At 46.4% G+C, this 9,744-nt stretch overlaps 1 long non-coding RNA gene across 1 annotated transcript; it reads right to left on the bottom strand.

The window, feature by feature from the left end:
* Window positions 1–3,270: 3,270 nt before the first annotated feature.
* On the bottom strand, window positions 3,271–9,264 carry LOC135830696 (uncharacterized). The gene is made up of 3 exons (XR_010556092.1): window positions 9,190–9,264; window positions 7,307–7,378; window positions 3,271–3,339 (listed from the first exon to the last, which is right to left on the bottom strand). It is a non-coding gene; the product is annotated as an uncharacterized LOC135830696 (long non-coding RNA).
* Between the last annotated feature and the right edge of the window lie 480 nt (window positions 9,265–9,744).

Below are 9,744 nucleotides of genomic sequence, written 5' to 3'. Positions count from 1 at the left end.
ACGTCGATGGAAACAAATTTGGATTCGGAAAGATACGCCCTATTGAAGTCTTCGGTGCAGCAAGGAGGCTGCGACAACATAAATCATCATCAGACATCAACCTGACAAACCGTATACTAAAGCAATTCGCAGACATCCTTTCCCAATCACTATCAGTATTGTTCAACTACAGCCTTGATGATGGTGTGTTCCCGTCCTCCTGGAAATCATCCACCGTAATACCGGTGTACAAGAATAGAGGTTGTGCCAAAGAGCCTACCAATTACAGGCCTATATCCCCATACATAGCAAAACTAATGGAAAAGATTCTCTCGGAACGTCTACTTCGATACTTGATGACCCATGGTGTAATTTTTAAAGGTCAATTCGCATATGTACGCAACAAGTCTGTAACGGACCAACTTATCTTGCTAACCCAATCAATGGCTGTAAATATTGATAATGGCACTAATTTTGACCTGATATCTCTAGATTTCAGGAAAGCATTCGACCGGGTCGACCACTCTATACTCCTAAAGAAATTCGGTAAGATTGCTACAGCTTCTTCAGTAAAATGGCTGAAGAGCTTCTTAGGGGATCGACAAATTGAAGTGAAGGTACATAGCACTAAATCGAAGAAGCGGAACATCAACTGCGGAGTGCCTCAAGGTTCCCACCTTTCACCACTCCTATTCCTACCGTCTATATAAATGTCCTGCCCAACGCTATGCAACATGGCACACAATATCCATTTGCAGATGATGACACCCTCCTACTGGCTTACAAACCTGAAGACACCCTCGCCAGTAGAGCGAACATGCAGTCTGATCTCGATGCATGTCAAACATGGGGCAGGAACAATGGAGGTGAATTCTCAGCAAGCAAGACATCCGTGCTGTGCCATAGAGCTATCAATGATACACCTACTGCAGGAATCCAATACCAAATGTACAATGAGCCATTAACGGTGGTTTCCGAACTGCAACATCTTGGCATCACCTTGACCGACAACCTGGATTTCCGCAAACATGTCGCCTCAATAACTTCGAAATTCAGATATCGAGTGCACCTACTGTCAATAATGTCCCAGCAACTTACACCTTCGGCAATGATCATACTGTACAAAGAGTTCGTAAGACCTGTGATCGAATATAGCTGTACGGTGTGGTCGTTTGGATCTAATAAGAAACCCATGACCACTCTTGATCAATTACAGGCAAGGTTTGCTAGAGCTCTACTGAAAAAGAAAAAAATTGCATTTGATTACACTTCTTCCAAATCTGTCTTAAATTCTAAATGCTCCCTAGAGTCACTAGCCTATCGTCGTCAAATCATCAGTCTCACTACTTTTCACAGATATGTTTTCCATCATCGTGATTACCTTGCTGATTTCCATTTCAAGATTACGAATAGTGAGCGACGACCAAATAAAATCATTCTTCCCAAATTTAAATCATTGTCTAAGTCTCTCTTCATGTTCCGAACTGCTATTCTATGGAACTGTTTACCCTCCAGTCTAACATCGGAAGCCTCGCTCTATAAGTTCAAAGCTGCCCTCAGGAAATTTACAGCTGACCATGCTTATGCAATCAACGGAATTCTGCCACATTGCAGTTGATTTTCCCCATTTCTCTCCTCATCAATCCCTACTTGTCTTTGTACATACATAATGAAAATATGGCGATAGTGATCCGTCTGACCTCAAAGGTTCATGCTGTGTGGAACAGCAGCACAGTGCGAAATCAGTGGGCCGCATGCGGTATGGCCCGTACCTCGCTGGGCAACGAATTCCAGAGCCTAGCTCCTTGGAACAGTAGACAACCCTTACCCAGCTCAGTGCGGGTTGGCGGTGGTCTTAGACCCATAGATAATTGCAGCCGAGTAGGAGCGCCACTGGTTGGTAGCAACAGCACTTGCAGTGTAGGGCTAGCACGGGAGTAGCGGCAGCGCCAAACCAGGAAGATGAGCTTCTGGATGAAGATCTCCCGAACACGGTAGGCGCCGAGTTGGACGAGCAGGTTTCTGGCAGAGGTGCGCGGCGAGCATCCGTACACAGCTCGAGCCGCACGATTCTGCAGAACTTGGAGACGGTCCAGGTGCTTACCCGCCAGCGATGCTGAGAAGGCATTGGAGCCATACGAGAAATCGGGCATGATCACAGACTTGAAGTATTGGATGCGGCTTTGCATGCTGAGGCAGCGGCACATCCGCCACAGAACACCAACTTTCTTGTTGAGGCGGGCAACGCACCTATCCATCTGGATGTTCCAAGACATGGCGCTGTCAATGTGAACTCTGTTGCGGAGTTACTCTGAGTCAGGACACTAATTTCAATCCACTCACACAATTTCATGAATGCCTGCGCCTACACATCGCCATTCTGGGCCAGATCAGAATCCACTGCATGATTAGCAAGACGTTTCAGAGACTTCTTGTTTACGTAGAGTGAAAAACAGCTACGGTGATACTTGATCTCATTCGCTATACCATCCTGATTTTCAAGTTCGTTCAATATTCTAGCGTGGCTGCGTGTACGAGCAGACTAAACCCTGCCTCGTATGTGGCGCACTGAGTAAATTTCTCGGCCAAGCGCCTGTTCGTCGCGTCAGGTTTATAATCTTGGCACACCATACACTTGCTCAGATCGTGCCTGTTCCGCTTCGGGTCTGCCCGCCTGATTCGGCTCTAAAACACTCTAGAGCAAGCTTTTCTTCAAACGTCAAAATGCTTCTTGACGGACTCTGCATGCAGAAACCCACTATACCTTGGAATGACTGGGTTCGAGTACATGTACAATTTCCGTATGCAGCGGAAGATTGCCATATCTAACAAACGGACAACTGCACAGACTTGCCGATACTTTTATCGTCTTCAGCAGCCACAACTTAGTCAGAAACAGCTCTAAAAAATGTGTGAGCTCCTACTTGCCACGAAACTTCTAAAATACGACTCTTTTTCGAAATGGGACCCCGCACTATTTGTAGGCATTACAGTTGTTCTCGTACGCATTCGACCTTCATGTCAGTTTTCTACAACTTTATATTGACCTGAAAAAGACGAAGATAGTATGTACCCGCTGGGGTGGACGTTTGCAGCGGACCTTACGGTACGTGCGTCCTGTAAATTCTCATCAAAACACTCATCCCGCAATAGTACGGGCTCAGAGCCTGGCTGTCATCTAGAGCCTCGTAACAGTACGGGCTCACAGCCTGGCTGTCATCTAGAGCCTGGTAACAGTACGGGATCAGCAGTCAAAAGGGTTCAAATAAAATTGCACGAGTAGCAACTTACAATTTTCGAATTCGAGTGTATCGGAATGCCGTAATGTGAATGCTGGAGATGAAGTTATGGTCTAAATTCCTGAAAATTGCAATGGAATATCAAAGAGCAAACTAAAATTTGATCCGCAATATTGAAAGAGCTTTCAAATCAGACTACTCATTTTCATTTTCAGTATGAAAATGCTGCCCATATCGGCAACCTTTGCAGTAGCCAGAGCACTGAGAGAACATTACGATCAACATTAAAACAACCCGACAACAAGTGTCACATCCCTGAACATGACGACTGCTGCCCGATAGTCCTGTGACAGCAGAATCTACCTAGTGAGCAGCTCTGTGCTGAGCTGTCACGCCCTTTTAGTACGGCGTGATTTGGCCAGTGTCTTGTCCCACGTGCTTAGCATGTAGGTTGAGCGACACGCGCTTCCTCACGTAGGTGACATGCCTTCTTGGCGTGACACATCATGGCTTGTGAACCAAGGCCGGAACCTGGTTAGGTGGGTTCTCGCGTTGTACGTTTCCTGGAAGTGTTTCACTTCCTGGAAATGTTACTCTAGGCTTTGTGCAAAACGACATCACTACGACGTTCTATAGGTTTCCACGATGCCTCGGTGCTTTGTGCAAAGAGCCAAGACTAGCAAGAGCGAAGTGTAAAAATGAAGAGACAAGACGTGTGCAAGAGCCAAAACCGTCACCGCGCAAGAGGTCCGAGTATCACGCAAGCAAGACCAATAGTGCAGCAGAACTTACCATAAGAAGCCGCTGAACTATGGCACGTTGGGTGAGTGGGCTCCCCAACGTGACCCTCATATACGCACATTGTACTCTGACGTGGGTGAGCGGGCTCCCCACGTCCCAATTTGGTCTTTCTTCTCTCCACGTCGTTCTTTCTGTTTCTTTGCGAATGATTACCGTACGTGCATTCTGCTATTCTGCTGATTGGCTGCTCATTCTCCTGTTTTACTTGTTCTCCTACTTCCTGGGATTACCTCATACCATTATGTTGTCCCTGCCCATGTGTAGGCTATGTGCCCCTTTTGGCACGTGTGTGCTGGGTCCGAGTGGTCGGTGTGCGGACCGTGCACGGACTGCGCAGGTTGCGCATGCCTGCATACTATTGTACGCATTCTTGCTGTTTTGCCTTCTTCCTGAGACTCTCTTCGGAGTAAGAATAGAGTAATATCTGTCCTCTGAGTGTGGCATACGTGTGATGTAAGACTAAGAGAGTAATCGGAAAGGCATAACCCCACCCCTGACGACAATTATAAGCCATGATCACGCCATGTCTCTGAATTGCACTATAAAAGAAGCTCTCATTCTCTCTTTTACTTCAGTCTAGTCGGGCACTCGAGACTCGGGTCTCAGCTCTTTGTCTTGGTTTACTTTGAGCTCGGATTTGAATACTACTCACAAGGTGAAGCTAACATCCTTGTCTGTTGATCGTGTGGGGTTGAACTTGGACCAAGCCAGCTATATTGGTTGGCCCCTGGGTTGTGTTTGGCTTGTCGTGAGGCCACGCGTCTATTCAGTCGCCGCTCGTAGTGATTCCTGGGTCCGGTCACTGAGAGCCAGGGATGTGACACAAGTAACAGTATTAAATGCAGTGAACTACAAATTCCCTGAACAATCATGTGTCCAAGCACCAAATTGACTGTGAAAATCTACTTTCTTGGATTTTTGGAGTTAGGCCGCATTCACACTACTTGAAAAAGTGCGTTATAGACCATTTTTCAGGCCATTCTCCTTGGCAACCAAGGTAATTTGGCACAAAAGTATAAAAGTTACCTGAAAGGTTTCTGCAACTCCGATACCCCTGTACAAGGCAACTTTTCTTTCAAGCAGAAGTCGACAGCATGAAACTGCATTTTTCTCCCACTGCACTGGTTCCAGAGTATTTTTCAAAATGCCGAAGGTTCTGTTCACCGGCGATCTGGAGTGTGGGCTCATTGAGCTCTGGGGCGAATACCAGCGAACGAAAAGTGGCACTAGCGTCAGATCGCATCCAAACTCAATGATTACTCCAGCACCTCGGCATCAAGGCTGTCATGTTCACTGCGGCGAGTGTGCACATCAAGGTGGATAATTTGAAAAGGAAGGCCCGCGATCACTACAAGAGATTATGTCTAGGAAAAAAAGGAAGGAGAAATAGCAAGGGCTGCGGCAACTCTCCGCCGACGTCTGTCACGGGCATGGCGATCCATGTCAGCAAAGAAGGATTTCCTTGCAATTTCACCACGGTAAATTGAGAACGATCAACGAAAATTTGATGTGTTTTCAGATCGCCAGAAAATGTGGAGTTGAAATATTATGACACACTCGTCAGGGCGAACGTAAAAAGTGCAGCACGCGACGCGCATCGCATATCGTGTGTGAACAGACTTTTTTCAAGTCGCCTTCAACATACTTTTGCAGGCGCAGTTGCTTTTGCGTAGCGTGAATGCGGCCTTACTGTTTTCTGATGATCGTTTAGTGCATGAAACTCGGAGTAAAACACTTCTTTTAATCCTCTTAGTATTGTTTGAACTAGCTCTGCCTGTCGACATTGAGCACTCTATTTGATAGTCTGCAACCTTTCAGTTTTACTTTCCTGGATACCGTAAAGTCGCGGATAAAAGCCGGGTTTGCATACAAGCACATCGCGGATAGAAGCCTGAAAATCAAACGGGTAAAATGCATATAAGCCTGTCGCGCGTAGAAGCCTGGCTTCTATGCAAGCGCGGATCTGGTAGGTCAAGAGTGCATGCGCTATGTACGGTGCATAGTAAAACTGCCGCCATACCGGTAGTCAGTGGTAGATATATGCGTGTCGCGCGTAGAAGCCTGGCTTCTATGTGCATACAAGCCTGGCAAAATATCAGTGGTGTATATAAGCATGGTTTGCATACACGCTTGGCTTGCATTAAAGCCTGATGCAGAAGGCGGCTTATATGTTTATCAGCCCGGCTTTTATCCGCGGCTTTACGGTGTATCAGTCTTGTCTCGCCAAACCACAGCGTTGTCATGGGAACCTCTCTTCGGCTGAGCAGGAGTCCGCGGTCAAGTGAGGGGAACGATAATCGACATTTGTGAGGAAACGAAGGCCATAGACACCACTGACTACATTTGCTTGTTCCGCTCAGGATCTAGGGCAGCATCACTCCCACAAGCACTTCTGGATGTCTCCGCAAGTTTGCGTGCATGCCATGTGGCGCTGCCGTCATCAGGACGTCGATGTCCTGATTCTCCTCTTCTGGGCAACTGCTGCTGTGTCGACCGATCTCCTTCTCCTCTCCACTACTACCATCATCAATGTCACCTTGGTGCATTAATGTAATGATATCGTCTTCTGCAGCTAGACACCCAGATATTTCCGCTCAGTAAGTTCAAATGACGCATTTAGGCTGCTGGTGTCCGTCTCAGCACAAAGGACAGCTTCATCCTTGCCAGTAACTTTATGGGAGTGCGAAAAGACCTGACCGTCCAAGCAGAATCGCATCTCATGACTCTTCACGGAAACTTATGGTATTGATGCCGTGCACGCATTTCAGTTATTTTTCGACCACGAGTTTCAGCTGGCGCCAGCATCCTGTCTTGACCGTGTGTGAGCCGCGGGATTCCCCCGTCGGTTGATGCTTCGCATAACAGCCGGCATGGTTTTGGGAGTCTAATTGGTCAAATTTGACCAATTCAATGCCTCTGTGGTCGGTACAGGGTTAACCCCAGAGATTCACCCAAAGAAAGTCGCTATTGCTTATACTACAATGCTCAAACTAAAGGAGATAAATGGAGTAGATTTACCTCGGATGAGCCAGTAATAAATGTAAAATAGAAGAAGAAAACGCAATGAAACGAGTTACGATCCAACCATGCACCACTCTGACAAGAGAATAAGGCTGTTACCGCACTTTCTGACACCTTATTATTATCTTGTTACAGTCGTAGATAGTTGCTTCATAACTCGTTTCCTTGTGTTTTCTTCTTCTGCTTTTACAATAGAGTAGATGTCTATATTTCTGGGCAAAAATCTGGGTGCGGCTTATACAACGGAAATACGTTACATGACTTACAGGATTTCTAGTCTCCTGGTAAAATTAAAGGAGTCTGCAGGAATTACTGCCAGATGGTTTCGTGAGATATTGCTGCATATACAGAGGAAACGTTCCGAATGATTATTAGAAAAATACCGCATTATGCAGTGAGCAGTCAGGGTAGGGGAGCAGTCAGAGTAGGGGAGTAGTAAAGTGGGGGGGGGGGGGAGGAACAGTTAGGGGGGGTGGGGCAGTAAGGGGGGGGGGCAGTAAGGGGTGGCAGTCGGGTCGAGGGGGTGGAGGAGCAGTAAGGGGGGGGGGAGTCAGGGCGGGGGAGCAGCCAGGGTGGGGGAGCAGTCATGGGGTGGGGGGGGGGGGGGAAGAGCAGTAAGATTTTACTATTTTCGTTTCCCGGCTTGCCGTAGTCACCTTTGATCTTTGCAGGGTGATGATGTTGATACGGATGTTGATAACTCAGTCTAACCGAGTCTTGAGCCAACCATGAATTTGTTCAATGTCCAAAACGGTTCACCGCAGGTATGTCAACAACGAGAATAATAATTTATAGAAAAGAAAAAAAGGACCAAGGAACTACAAGTTACGCTATAATGTCCACTAATACCGCAAGTTAGTAAACAATCAGCTCATGCGATAACATTTCACCACATTGACCGACGGTACTGATGTTCTACAACTAACTGGCTAACAGCTCTAGCACCGTCACGCGAAATTACGCATCTATGAGCGACATCCATAAAACCTGTTGGAATAGTACGCGTGTACTCGAGTCCCATCATGAGCACGTTTTTTCTTCTTTTTCTCAGCTCCAGTATAGCTGTATTTTTCATTGCAAAGCCGTCCTCGATTGTTGTGGACATTCAATCAAGAAGGCAGAGGACATAGAAGCCTGAATGGAGTTTCTCGTTGCATAGGACGGCCACACAGAGAATTAGAGACACTTTGCGATTTTCTGAATGTAAAATGCCGTACGCACGATGCAGAGTTCAATTTCTGCGATATCAATTTTTTTGTGATCCACCACATTGAGCAAAACGGGATCTAAACACAAGCTTACCGACGGTTAGGCTGCCGACCTGACTGGACAAATGATCCCTGGCTTCACCAGACGCCAGAAGTCGGAAACCATGTCCTTTGCCGCGACGTCCATCTCCAAAAAGAACTCCATCTTCGTCGTGAAAAGGCTTGAAATACGCAATATTCAACGGAGATTCGCGGTCTCACGCTTTCTCAGATCGAATCACTTTTTTTGTTGTAGCAGTTGCATGGCAGATCCCCACCACTACTTCAACAGGGTTTCGCTTCACAGCATACCTGGAACAAGCCATATCGAGGTTGCAAGCTACCCCTCTTAGCAAGAAATTCGAAATTTCAATGATGGAAGGTATACTACGCACAGAATTTCAAAAGGTATGGATCGCAGCGCGATCGTTCTACCTACGTCATTCAAACCTTGCGGGATGGTTCTGACCTACACGGTAGGCATGGAACCACAGGGTTTGATGTCATAGCTGACACACAAAGTCTCACACACAGCACATTCGTGTGCACAGATACTAAATTAGTGGACGTCGTCATCTTCTTCCCGCTGGTCTCAAATGTACGATGACATGCTATTTCGCCTGCCGCATCTGAGATGCGCACTCCAACAGCCTTCCAACTTGGAAGGTTCTAAGTTATAGAAATAACATAAGGAGGGGAAGGTGAGCTGATTGCTTAGTAACTGGTGTTATTGGACATTGTGGTGTAACTGGCAAGTTCCTTGGTCCTTTTTCTTTTCTATAAAATAATAACGAGTATGAAGAGTTGGAAAGGGGCGAAGGTCTGAGAAACACTGAACAACACCACCCAGGCTCAAACTGAACACTTCTCTTCTCACCCTGACCACCTCCTCGTCTACTTACATTGTTAGCACAGCAAACCCGATTCTTCTGAGGTTTTTCGGTACGATGATGGAGATGTTGTTGTTGGACAGATCCCTGAAAGAACACACCAGAGGGGAACAGGTGTGGTCATTCCCAAAACCGGGTTACTGTAAGACCAGTAATGTTAACGGGCATTTAATTCTAACGATTTAACGAATTTAAAAATCGTTAACTTTTGAAGTCGTTATGTACTAAACGATATGAACATGTGCAGTTACCGTAAAGTCGTGTTTAAAAGCCACGGCTTCTATGACTTTCTTGGTGAAATTTTGCAGGCTTCTACATGAGACAGGCTTCTATACAAGACAGGTATTTCTATGTATGTCAACACTAAAACCAGGCTTATGTGCCGACAGTGTATCTTGAGAATCAGGCTGCAATTCAAGACAGGCTTTTATATGAGACGGGCTTTAATACAAGGCACTACAGTATTTGCCAGTTTTGAGACAGAATTCGTTAGACTTTCACCTCGCCAACTCACAAAAATCCGGAGATCGTTAAGGTGGCTCGGCCCACATGCACGCGCATCGAAAA

Source organism: Sycon ciliatum, unplaced genomic scaffold, assembly GCF_964019385.1.
Source record: "Sycon ciliatum unplaced genomic scaffold, ocSycCili1.1 SCAFFOLD_2526, whole genome shotgun sequence".
Taxonomy (NCBI): domain Eukaryota; kingdom Metazoa; phylum Porifera; class Calcarea; order Leucosolenida; family Sycettidae; genus Sycon; species Sycon ciliatum.
Note: the sequence above shows the minus strand (reverse complement) of the source record. Positions and strands in the feature narration are given on the sequence as shown.